At 51.3% G+C, this 12,701-nt stretch overlaps 1 pseudogene; it reads right to left on the minus strand.

The window, feature by feature from the left end:
* Positions 1-2,787: 2,787 nt before the first annotated feature.
* Positions 2,788-8,846, minus strand: LOC128113950 (natural cytotoxicity triggering receptor 2-like; annotated as a pseudogene).
* Positions 8,847-12,701: the final 3,855 nt, after the last annotated feature.

Below are 12,701 nucleotides of genomic sequence, written 5' to 3' on the forward strand. Positions count from 1 at the left end.
AGGCAGGACCCCCGGGAGCTGGGCAGCTGCAGCGACCGCAGCCACGCTGGCGTGACAAGGACAGCCGGGGTGGGGTGGGGTGGGAGGGAACAGGGTGCACAGTGCAGGACGGTGCGGCTGAGCATGACTCTGGGCTGAGTGACAGGAGGGCCAGGGTTTGGATCGAGCCTCCGTGTCAGCACAGCAAGGCACACGGAGGGAAGTCGCCCAGCGGACACAGGAACTCTGTGCGCAGATTTTGTCGAAAGCTTCTCTTTTATGAGGAGACGCGGGACCGGCCACTGATGACTCGGGATGTGGAGAGATGTCGGCCCTGGGATCTGCTCCCAGTTAGAAGGCGCTGGCTCCGTTAGAGGAGTGAAGATAATCCACAGAGAGACGTATGTCGCTCAGCGTTACTGTCAGACTACTGAAACACTGGACTCTGAAGAAATGGGCATTTTCTCCGGAATTTCGTACTGGGAGATGGAAAAGGCTGGTTGTGGCTGGGGAGGGGCCTCACAAGCCCTGACAACTTGTCGGTCATCCTTACAGGGTGAGACCTCAGCTCAGTCCGTGAGGGGTCAGTGGTGGGAAGGACCGTACATGCCCGGGACTGCTTAGATCTTCGGCTCGACTTCAACTTTAATCTTTCTTTGGACCTCAGAGATGGACTTGGGGTCTTTGTTCCTCTTCCCACATGGAGTAAATCTTCTGTTTCTTCTCTTCACTACTCATTTTTCTTTCTTTCTTTTTTTGATTATTGAGGATGGGTGGCTGAACTTGACTTGGGGGGGCATGGGCTGTACCCCTCAGCTTGATAACATAATACTAGGGAGGGCTCAGGTCTGTATTGAGCAGAGTAGTCCTGAACTTTGGATCAAGTTCTGAACTTTTCTTGAAGAATTATGCTATTCAGAGGTTTGGGAGGCGCTCCTGGGAGCCCGGCTTGAGGGGGACAGGCCACCCATCTTAGGACTTGTGGCCTGGCTTGGGTTAGATGCCTCCAGGAAACTCCTGTGTAGCCCACATAGATTTCTTAAGACCCTGAGATGAAGAAGACATAAATGGTCAGTCATACCTGTTCTTGGTGCCCACAGGTGTGCCCTGTCTCCCCACAGGTGTGCCCTTTCTCCCCACAGGTGTGCCCTTTCTCCACAGGTGTGCCCTTTCTCCACAGGTGTGTCCTTTCTCCCCACAGGTGTGCCCTTTCTCCACAGGTGTGTCCTTTCTCCCCACAGGTGTGTCCTTTCTCCCCACAGGTGTGCCCTTTCTCCCCACAGGTGTGCCCTTTCTCACACAGGTGTGCCCTTTGTCCCCACAGGTGTGCCCTTTCTCCCCACAGGTGTGTCCTTTCTCCCACAGGTGTGCCCTTTCTCCCACAGGTGTGCCCTTTCTCCACAGGTGTGTCCTTTCTCCCCACAGGTGTGTCCTTTCTCCCCACAGGTGTGCCCTTTCTCCACAGGTGTGTCCTTTCTCCCCACAGGTGTGCCCTTTCTCTACACAGGTGTGCCCTTTCTCCCACAGGTGTGCCCTTTCTCACACAGGTGTGCCCTTTCTCACACAGGTGTGCCCTTTCTCCACAGGTGTGCCCTTTGTCCCCACAGGTGTGTCCTTTCTCCCCACAGGTGTGTCCTTTCTCCCCACAGGTGTGCCCTTTCTCCACAGGTGTGTCCTTTCTCCCCACAGGTGTGCCCTTTCTCCCCACAGGTGTGCCCTTTCTCCCACAGGTGTGCCCTTTCTCACACAGGTGTGCCCTTTCTCACACAGGTGTGCCCTTTCTCACACAGGTGTTTCCTTTCTCCCCACAGGTGTGTCCTTTCTCCCCACAGGTGTGCCCTTTCTCTCCACAGGTGTGCCCTTTCTCACACAGGTGTGCCCTTTCTCCCCACAGGTGTGCCCTGTCTCCACACAGGTGTGCCCTTTCTCCACAGGTGTGCCCTTTCTCCCCACAGGTGTGCCCTGTCTCCACACAGGTGTGCCCTTTCTCCCCACAGGTGTGCCCTTTCTCACACAGGTGTGTCCTTTTTCTCCACAGGTGTTTCCTTTCTCCCCACAGGTGTGCCCTTTCTCCCACAGGTGTGTCCTTTCTCCCCACAGGTGTGCCCTTTCTCCCACAGGTGTGCCCTTTCTCCCACAGGTGTGTCCTTTCTCCCCACAGGTGTGCCCTGTCTCCCCACAGGTGTGCCCTTTCTCCCACAGGTGTGTCCTTTCTCCCACAGGTGTGTCCTTTCTCCCACAGGTGTGCCCTTTCTCCCACAGGTGTGTCCTTTCTCCCCACAGGTGTGCCCTGTCTCCCCACAGGTGTGCCCTTTCTCCCCACAGGTGTGCCCTGTCTCCACACAGGTGTGCCCTTTCTCCACAGGTGTGCCCTTTCTCCCCACAGGTGTGCCCTGTCTCCACACAGGTGTGCCCTTTCTCCCCACAGGTGTGCCCTTTCTCACACAGGTGTGTCCTTTTTCTCCACAGGTGTTTCCTTTCTCCCCACAGGTGTGTCCTTTCTCCCCACAGGTGTGCCCTTTCTCCCACAGGTGTGCCCTTTCTCCCACAGGTGTGTCCTTTCTCCCCACAGGTGTGCCCTGTCTCCCCACAGGTGTGCCCTTTCTCCCACAGGTGTGTCCTTTCTCCCACAGGTGTGTCCTTTCTCTCCACAGGTGTGCCCTCAGCCAGGCTGTTCCTGGCCTGCCATGACTCTCTCCACTGTTTTCTGGAGTGGCCCAATGCCCTTTCCCCAGTCCTATGTGCATTTCTCTACATGTCCCCTGTCCCCAAGCTGGTGACTCATTTCCTACTGTGGCTACTACTCCCTCACTCAGAACCTAGGATGGCAGCTGTGGCGTTCCTGAGGAGATGGGCAGTGGAGGGACTTTCTGGTGTGGTGAAGGGTGGGAGCAGGGGACAGAAGCGTGGAGGAAATGCCCGCCTACAAGTCTGCCCTCAAAGACTAAGGAGGAGGATGCAAGATGGATGGCCTCAGGCTTGAAAGGCCGTCAACATTTTTCCTCAGCTCTGTTCTCTACAGAGTCCTGCTCTGACACACACACACACACACACACACATACACACACACACACACACACACACACACACACACACACACACACGACAGAACCTGTTCTCTGCTCCGTTTGCCCCCAGCCCAACCCCCATCACACACCTGAGGAGCAGAGCTAACAGCACCAGGGTCTTGGTCATCAGGAGTCCATAGAACACAGGGCCCAGGGCGCTGATGGCTGCAGGATCGGAGTCCAGGGTGCAGTTCGGCAGCCTGGAGAGACAAGGGGAATACAAGACAGGCCTGAGTGGTGGTCTTGTCTGCCAGCCCCCACGACAGGCTTGCGTGGATCAGGTCCTGCTTGGAACTTACGCTGCAGCGATGGTGGCAGTAGCCAGAGCGACAGGGACTGCTCTGGCCCCTCCATTCTGGGACACAAGGCTTTGTGTCTGTGACAAGACGAGGTTGTGGGGAAGCCAGGCTGCCTGTGAGGAGGCAGAAGCTGTCAGGGAAGAGAAGGGGCATGGATTAGTGGGTGGAATAGCCGTCTGCCCCCGCAGTAGGAAAGGAGACAGACTGAGTGCAGGACCCATTGGTTCAGAGGGGAAAGCAGGGTCGGAACTTGGGACTGGGCCTGTGAAGTTGCTGTGTCCATGAGGTCACACAGAACATTTTTTTGTGGGCCAGTTGATGTGGCTCTGGGCCAGGAACATTAACCAAAGTTAAGACTTCTTGTCTTTTACCAGAATTCTTTTCTACCCCAGGCTGCTAGATGCTCACCTCTGATGTCTGCCCCATCCTCATACTCCTGGACTGTGGGGAAATCAGCCCCCGGTGGGAAACTAAGGCAGTGTGGTGGTGTGAATGAGACTGGCCCCCATAGGCTCACTGTCTGGTCCCCACTTGGTGGAGCTGTTTGGGAGGGATTAGGAGGTGTGGCCTTGTTGGAGGAGGTGTGTCCCTGGGGGTGGTCTTGAGGTAGTCCACACCGTTTCCAGTTAGCTCTCTCTGACTCCTGCTTATGGACCAGATGTAGCTGAGAGTTCTACAGCTTGATCAGGAAACAGCAGGAAGAGAGAGTCACTGGGCCTGGCCTGAGCATTTGAAACCTCAAAGCCCCCTCTAGTGACTCACTTCCTCCAGCGAGGCCACACCTACTCCAACAAGGCCACTCCCTATGAAGTCTATGGGGGCCATTTTCGTTCAGACCACCACACCACGTAAGAAACAGCCGAGTTTCTTGGCAGGTGCTTGTAATCCTGGTGCTGCAGAGGCAGAGGCGATGGACCTCTGGGACTCACTGGCCAGCTAGCTTAGCCTGATTGGCAAGTTCCAGCCAGTGAGACATGCTGGGAAAAAAAGTGTCTATCACCCGAGGAACCACATCCAAAGTTATCTTCTGCATTTCACACACATGTATATATACACATGTGCCCGTGTACCTGCAGACAGACACACAGACAGACAGACAGACAGACAGACACACACACACACACACACACACACACACACACACACACACACACACACACAGACCTGAATCAGATCCCCTGCACCCATGTAAAAACTAGGTGTGGTGGCATGCCCTAATTCCTGGGCTGGGGAGGCAGAGGCAGGAGGATCCCTGATGCTCATAGCACAGGCCAGGCAGCTTAACTTAAGCAGCTGAACCTCAGGTCCCAGTGGCAGACCTCATCTCAACAAAACCAACGTGGCTGCCTTTTGAGGAATGACGCCTGAGATTGCGATCTGGCTTCCACAAACGTGGGCATACGTGTGCACCCATGTGAACACCCACACACCCCTGCACATAGATAAGAAAATAAATGAATGTTGAAGCTACTCTCTTGTGTGTTCACAGAGAAATGAGCCATCAATGTCTGCTCTTGCCAAAGTCTGAGTGGAAAAGTCTGCTCTGCTCGGCAGCCAATGTGTCTGCAAACGGGGAGCCAGTTCCCCACTGTCTGAGAAGATGTGAGCTGCACCAGCCTCCTCTGCTTGGAGTGCACCTTTGCCAGAGGGTTTTTTTGTTGTTTTTGTTTTGTTTTGTTTTGTTTGAGACAGGGTTTCTCTGTGTAGTCCTGGCTGTCCTGGAACTCACTCTGTAGACTAGACTGGCCTCAAACTCACAGAGATCCACCTGTCTCTGACTCTTGAGTGCCAGGCTGGGCTCCATTAATGTTTTGATGCAAGAAAGGTGTCTTAGTTAGGGTTTACTATTGCTGTGAAGAGACACCATGACCTTGACAACTCTTATAAGGAAAACATTTAATTGAGGGGGCTGGCTTACAGTTTTCGAGGTTCAGTCCACTATCATCATGACAGGGGGGCATGGCAGCGTGCAGGCAGATGTGGTGCTGGCTACATCTTGACCAGAAGACAGCAGGATGTCATCTGACAGTCACACTGGGTGCCATTCTGAGCACAGGAAGCCTCAAAGCCCGCCCCCACAGTGACACACTTCCTCCAACAAAGCCACACCTTCTAATGGTGCCACTGTCTTTGGGAGCCATTTTCTTTGACACCACCCCAGAAGGGTGAGACATGCTTTCCATGCTGAAACAAATCCAAGTCATAAATGCAAAAAGCTCAGAACAGTTTCAGAGAACTGGCATGACGTGGTCTCGATTACTGATGACTCTCAGCCGAGTATATGCCAGTCTGGATGCTGTGTTTGTGCAGAAGTTACTACCACAATCATTCATAATTTGGTAGGACAAACTATGAGAATTGTAAATCCATGGACCCAGAATGTATTTTTTCTATGAAAAATAATTTAAGTTTAGCTACAACTTTATAATTTTTCTTTTTTAAAGAGGTACTTATTTCTATTCTATAATGCACCCACGTATGCCATGCCCACAAAAGCTGAAAATGGGGTAGGCGCTGCGGCACTGAAGTGACAGAGTGTTGCAAGCCGCTGTGTGAGTGCTGGGAGCAGAGCAGGTCCTCTGCAGTGCAGCCAGTGCTCTTAACTGCCGAGCCATCTCTTCAGTCCCTAACTTCATTTTCTTTTTTCTTTCTTTTCAAGACAGGGTTTCTCTGTGTAGTTTTGGTGCCTATCCTGGAACTCGCTCTGTAGACAAGACTAGCCTCGAACTCAGAGATCTGCCTGGCTCTGCCTCTTGAGTGCTGGGATTAAAGGTGTGTGCCACTGCCACCTGGCTTAATTTCATTTTTCTTAAGGAGAGAGAAGTAGGCAGTTTATTAGGAAAGAGAAAGACACTCTAGAGAGTGGGAGAGGCTGCCAAGCTGAGAAAAAAAATGCATAATTTAAAAGTTCATAATTTATTTTTTAAGGTGGTGAGAAACATAGGGCCTTGTGCATTCTAGGCAGATACCCAACACTGAGGTGCATTTCCAGCCACTGTTTTTATGAAATAAGATCTCATAGAGCTCAGGCTAGCCCTGCATTCACTATGGAGCCTATTCAGGTGTAGAATTCAAAATCCTGCTGTCTTCCATTCCTGAGCACTGAGATTATAGATCCACAGCACCATATCTGGCTAAAAGATAAAAAATTTAAAAGTTGCTACTGATTAACAAAGGTTCATTTTGAAGGTATACCAAACATTTCTGTTTTTTAGTAAAAATTTAAAATGTTAAGCTTTTGAAATTGTTTAAAAGTACCCATTTCTATCAGCATACTTATATGAAACCAATTTCCTTAAAAAATTTAAATTATATTATATTGTATTGTATTGTGTTTATTTTTAATTGTGTGTGTGTGTGTGGTGCATGTGCTTACTCCACAAAGTATTTGTGGAGGTCAGAGGACAATTGTGGGAGTCAGTTCTGTCCTTCTACCACACAGATCCCGGGGTTAAACTTAGTTTGTCAGGCTTGGTGGTAAACGCCTTCAGCACTGAGCCATCCCACTTGTCCCGAGACCAGTTTTCTACTGTGAGCACTACTTTAAAAAAAATCAATACATTTTCTTGGTATATTATCTCTTAAGAGCTGTGATGTTATTAATAGCTCTTATATTAGGTAAATTGACATGTAAGACTAAGACATTCAAATATTGATATATTATGCATTTGTGAATTCATTTTTTTTGTTTGTTTTGAGACAGGGTTTCATGTAGCCCAGGTTGGCCTTGAACCCTTATCCTTCTGCCTCCACTTTCTGAGTGCTAGGATTACAGGCATGTGTTATTACACCTGGTCTCTGCTATTTCTCCCCCCTATGAGTGTGTGTGTGTGTGTGTGTGTGTGTGTGTGTGTGTGTGTGTGTGTGTTTGTGTGTGTGTGAAATGAACCACAATGTGAGGATGAGTAAGCACAGTTGTGAGCCACTAAAATTTAGCCAGTAGGCATTGAAATGTGAATTTCCTACAATTTTCACATCACAAAGACTTATTTCACTCCAGGTGTGGCGGCACATACTTTTAATCCCAGAGTGTGAGAGGCAGAGGCAGGCAGGTCTCTGTGAAGTCAAGACCAGCATGGTCTACAAAGGGAGTCCCAGGACAACCAGGGCCACACTGAGTGAGACCCTGTCTCAACAAAACAAAACAAAACAAAATCTACCCCCTCGCCCCAGGCCAACGAGATGTCTTAGCTGGTATATGCGGTGTTGCCAAGCCTGATGACCCGAGTTTGATCCCCGAGTTCTGCGTGGTGGAAGGGGGGAACCGATTTTTTTTTTAAAGATTTATTTATTTATTATGTATACAGCATGTATGTCTGCAGGCCAGAAGAGGGCGCCAGATCTCATTACAGATGGTTGTGAGCCACCATGTGGTTGCTGGGAATTGAACTCAGGACCTCTGGAAGAGCAGTCAGTGCTCTTAACCTCTGAGCCATCTCTGCAGCCCGAGAACCGATTTTTGCAAACTGTCCTCTGACCTCTACACATGTGCCATGACATGTATTTCTAAACACGCGTGTGTGTGCATACACACACACCAATAAATGTGATAAACTATTACTTTCCCTTTGACTTTTTTCCAATTAGAAGATCCTCCTGACTTTGGGGACTCTAGCTTGCCGACCATCATCTGGACCAGGAGGAGGGGACAGACCCGACCCTCCTACCAATAAGCCAACACTGCCATGGAATGTTCTAGGTGAGAATTTATCGGCAACTTGTGAACACACATTTATGGAAGATCTGCTCTGTGTGGGATGCACTGAGTAGGCCTGGGCTCCATGGAGCTCGGACTGCTCAGTGCAGTGAGCTGGTCTGTCTGAGCATCTATGAAAAGCCACTGGCTGCAGGCTTGTAAGTCATGGACAGTTGAGGTGGCTGAGTGTGCACAACTATGTGAGTCCCCAGAGTCTTGTTCCCAGCAGCCTTCCCAGGAGGCCACGACTAAAAAGCATCCAAAAGGAAGCGAAGGACATTCCCTGGAGAGTAGGGAAAGAGGCCCGCCTGGAGATACCACCAGGTCAAATTTGGAGGTCAGGATTCTAGAACTGCCAGAATCATGTTATATGGGCACCGGTAGTGCATGGAGTCCTCTTTGACACCATCCCTGGTTACAATAAAGAAGCCAGCACAGGGGTCATCCCAGATTGAGAATCGGGGTGCCAGCATCTGGGGGCTGGAGCTGCTGATTAACTGGATGCATGTAAAAGCTGATCTCTGCTGGCACCAGCTTTTCCTCCCATGGGCCCTGCTCATGGGTGGGCACTGGTAGTTCACAGGGAATGTCTGCCTTACCACCATGTGAACTACCAGCACCTTTGAGTGTGTCCATGAACCTGTCCATGAACCTGGAGAACAAGGTCAAGGGTATGCATAGAATTTGCCCGCACCAGGCCTCTGGCAGCAGTACCCGCCCCCCATACCAGTTCCCTTTCCCCTCCTTACCTTGGAACAGCAGCAGTAACAGCAGCAGAGGTGACAGTGCGGACCTCCTGGCCATAAGGCCCTTTCCTACAGCTTCTGGGAGGGGCATGGGAGACAGAATTGAAGGACAGAATTGAAGGCGGAGAGGCTTGCTTCTGGGTGCCTCTTCCAGCTCCTCAGTAATAAGAATAAATGAGAAAGGTCCTGGCCTGGGGTGGGGAAGGGAGGGATCGTGCAGGACAGATTCAATGGGCCAAGGGCCATGGGAGCCTCCAGCTGTGGGTGTGGATCTGTCCAGGAGGACTCCTCCTGTACTGTAGCCCAGGTCCCAGGCCTCTGTAGAACAGGCTTGCTCTCTCTTGTGCCCAGATACCCTCTGCGCTTGGATTCCCCTAGGGGAGGAGTGTCTAGTCAGAGGAAACTGTGGTCAAGCACCTGGCCTTTCTCATGTCCTCTCTCACTTCTGCATGCTGCCCCCCTTTTTTTTGCAGGCCCCAGCCTGCCTGCCTCTTGAACCAAGGAAATAAGATTTGAAATTTGAGCTACATGTCCAGGCACTTTGAGGTCTGATCACAGACCCCAAGGCTTATTGGTTCTTGGGGGTGATCAGAGGCTCCAAGGCCAGACTGTCTGGTTGGTCAGTGATCCCAGGGGTGGCCAGAGATGCCATGGCCAGGCTGTCTGGTGGGTTAACATCATGCTTCCATCCTGGGAAGTTGGTGAGTGTTGGGGAGTGAGAGGAGAGGGAACATCGAGATTCAATCCCAGCAGAGATGTGTAGTCAGGGCTCCTGGAAAAGGTGAGGGCATATGGGGAGAGCCCTGAGGTGGGGGGTGGTTCTCAGATGAGACAGTGGTAGGATGGGGCAGAGGGGACCCAGGAACCCGGGTTGGGCTCATCCTTGAATGATCGACTCTGCCACAGGCGCACACTAGAGATATAAACCTAAGTGGAAGAGTCTTTTCCATTAACAATTTCATTTTTAAAAAGGATCGATTCACAGAAGTGGGGGAGGTGTGGGGCGTGAAGTGCCTGCCTAGCATGCGTGAGGCTGTGGGTTTAATCCGGCAAGGCGGTCGGTGCAGGTTTATAATCTCAGCACTGGGGTGGTGGAGGCAGAAAGAGCAGCCTTGGATACACAACTAGTTTGAGACCAGCATGGGCTACATGAGAATCTGTATCAGAGCAACATCAACACACAACACAAACCAAAAAACAGCTATGACAAAAACCAAAGCATTAAAATGGGTGGCGAGCCGGGCGGTGGTGGCGCACGCCTTTAATCCCAGCACTCGGGAGGCAGAGCCAGGAGGATCTCTGTGAGTTCGAGGCCAGCCTGGGCTACCAAGTGAGTCCCAGGAAAGGCGCAAAGCTACACAGAGAAACCCTGTCTCGAAAAACCGAAAAAAAAAAAAAAATGGGTGGCGAGGCTGTGTGTAAGTCCTGGTTAAGCCACAAGGGGCACTACCAGTCTATCTGTTTGGGAGCCTGAGTTGGTAACTGGACGGGGTGAGAGGCACTGGCCTCTAAGTTCACTGCAGTGCCCCCTCCTTGCAGCAGGGGGGACCGAGAAAGGGCACAGGGATGGACAAAAGGAGGTCATAACAAGGACATCGGGTGCGGTGTTCAGGGAGCCCTGTGGGAAAGCAGGACTAGGCTTTTAGAGCCAGGGGCAATTGGAGCACTTGGATTTAGAATTAATGTCAATTATTTCTGGATTGGTTAGGGATATCTTTTTAAGATTTATTTTTACTACTCATTTATATGTATGTATGTGTGTGGGTATGTGCATGTGACTGTAGGTGCCCGTAGAGGCCAGAAGAGGGCGTCAGATGGCCAGAGCTCGGGTTGCAGTAGTATTGAGAGCCACCTGACTATATCCATCTGTCTAAAAGAAACAACTTCTGACATGTTTGTTTGAAGTATTGATGTGCAGATACCTAGGAATTACTGGTGTGGTAAATATAGTATTAGAATATATTAAACAACGCTTTAAACGGTCATGGAGGTAGAGGGAGAAAAAAAATTGGTCCAAAAGTGGACCTTTGAGGCCTGGAGGATGTGTGGGTGTGGCAGCCACAGGGCAGGATGTAGAGTGTGGCCTTCCTGCGCTCTGAAGAGGTGAGAGACTTCTCTGAAAGATGGTGAGGGCAAAGGCTGAGGAAGCGTTGAGAGCAGCCGCCCGGGAGCGATGGCTGCAGGGGAGACTTGAACACACTCGACCCAGGCCATGAGGTTGGGACCGGAGCTGTGGGCACCCTGTAGGGAATCTGGAAAAGGGACTGTTGAGGGGTCACTGGGGCTGCAGACAGTCAACTGACAGGCTTCATTCAGCAGGGGAGCAGAAAGAGCCCAGCCAGGTTCAGCCAAGACACCGAGGGCCCCTGACGTCAGCCTGAGCCGGCCTTGCAGGCTTCAGCGGAGTCTCTCGTTTTCAAATAGCGACACCCCGTTAATGTTGTTTCTAGGACCCTCCAGCCATCCATCTTGAGGACCCCAGGGCAAGCATGCATTGTGGTTTTTATGTGACATATTCCTTTTCCAGCATGCTTGCCGGCGGTGCTGTTTGGGTGTGGGTTCCCAAGCCGGATGAGGATGGTAGAGTGTTGCCCCTACCCTGAACATCACTCACAGAGCACGGCAGGAGTGGGGCCGCTCCCCACCTAAACCAGGCTTGGGCCTACCCAACTCCATAGAGACAAAGGCCACATCACGATAAAGTCAGTCGAGGTCTGCGTCTGCTCTCCCCGCACCCCCGACCCGGCTTTTCAGAAACCACGTGACCGGCAGTCTGCTAATCTGACTGGTGCACCTGGAGAGCCCCCGTCTCCACAGCAGCCCTTCCTCCGTGACCTTGTCCCCCACCCCCCCTCCACGGTGACTACAGCTACATAAGCTAGCCCTGCCATTTCAGACCTGTCCTCAGAAACAGTCTCCCGGGTCGTTTATCCCCGCTGGACTCACACTGCAGCCTGAGACCCTGCTCCCCAGCTCCTCCGCATCCTGGGACAGCGGGTGCACAAGGGCCAATGGTGGGGGACCCACATTTGGGAACGTGGAACCTTTATGAGTTGGAGTTTCTTCAGAGAAATGGGGTCATGAGGGTCAGGCTTAGAGGTTTTGTAGTTGGGTCGCACTTCGTGTTCCTTCTCTGCTTCCTGAGTGCAGATGCAATGTGACCAGCCAGCCTCCTGCTCCTGCCAGCGTGTCTTCCCCGCTAAGAGGATTGTACCCTTCCAGAACTATAAGCCAAAAGAAACCCTTTCTTCCTTAAATCGCTTTTGTTAGCGTCTTTTACCATAGCAACAGGGAAGCAAACCAAGACAAAAACAGAACGCCGAACCCCAGCCGCCATGCCAGTTTGGCTCAAGTCGTTTCCAGCCAGTTCACATAGGCTGATATGGTGAGAGCCACGAGGAGCCCACCTGTGAGCGATCAGGCCTGCGGAGCCTCACTCCGTCAGCTGCATAACCGTGTGTAGCGACAGCACCTCCCTTGCAAAGTCACCATGAGGGTTTGAGAGACACTGTACGTAAAAGTTCGGTGCTCAATAAATATGAGATGTTAATATTAAATGTAAAATCATGATGGAGACATACACCTCGGCATATCTGGGAGTAGGAATCTCACCTGAGGAGTTGTCTCTATTAGAGTGGCCCGTGGACAAGTCTGTGGGGGCGTTTTCTTGATTAATAGTTGATGTGGGATGGCCCGTTGTGGGTGCTGTGACTCCTGGACAGGAGGCCAAGCTGGTGGTCTACTAGACAGCTATAACTGTGCTCCACAACTTTCTAATTATTAGGGCCGACAACCATACAGGTAGAAGTGACAACTCAGGCTGTATACAGATTACAAGTTGACCATTCCCAAAAATAGGATGCATCCATTTTAAAAGCATCACAGTTATGATTAAACTTTTCTTTCCTATTTG

Source organism: Peromyscus californicus, unplaced genomic scaffold (assembly GCF_007827085.1).
Source record: "Peromyscus californicus insignis strain IS unplaced genomic scaffold, ASM782708v3 Scaffold_19__1_contigs__length_69161282, whole genome shotgun sequence".
Taxonomy (NCBI): Eukaryota; Metazoa; Chordata; class Mammalia; order Rodentia; family Cricetidae; genus Peromyscus; species Peromyscus californicus.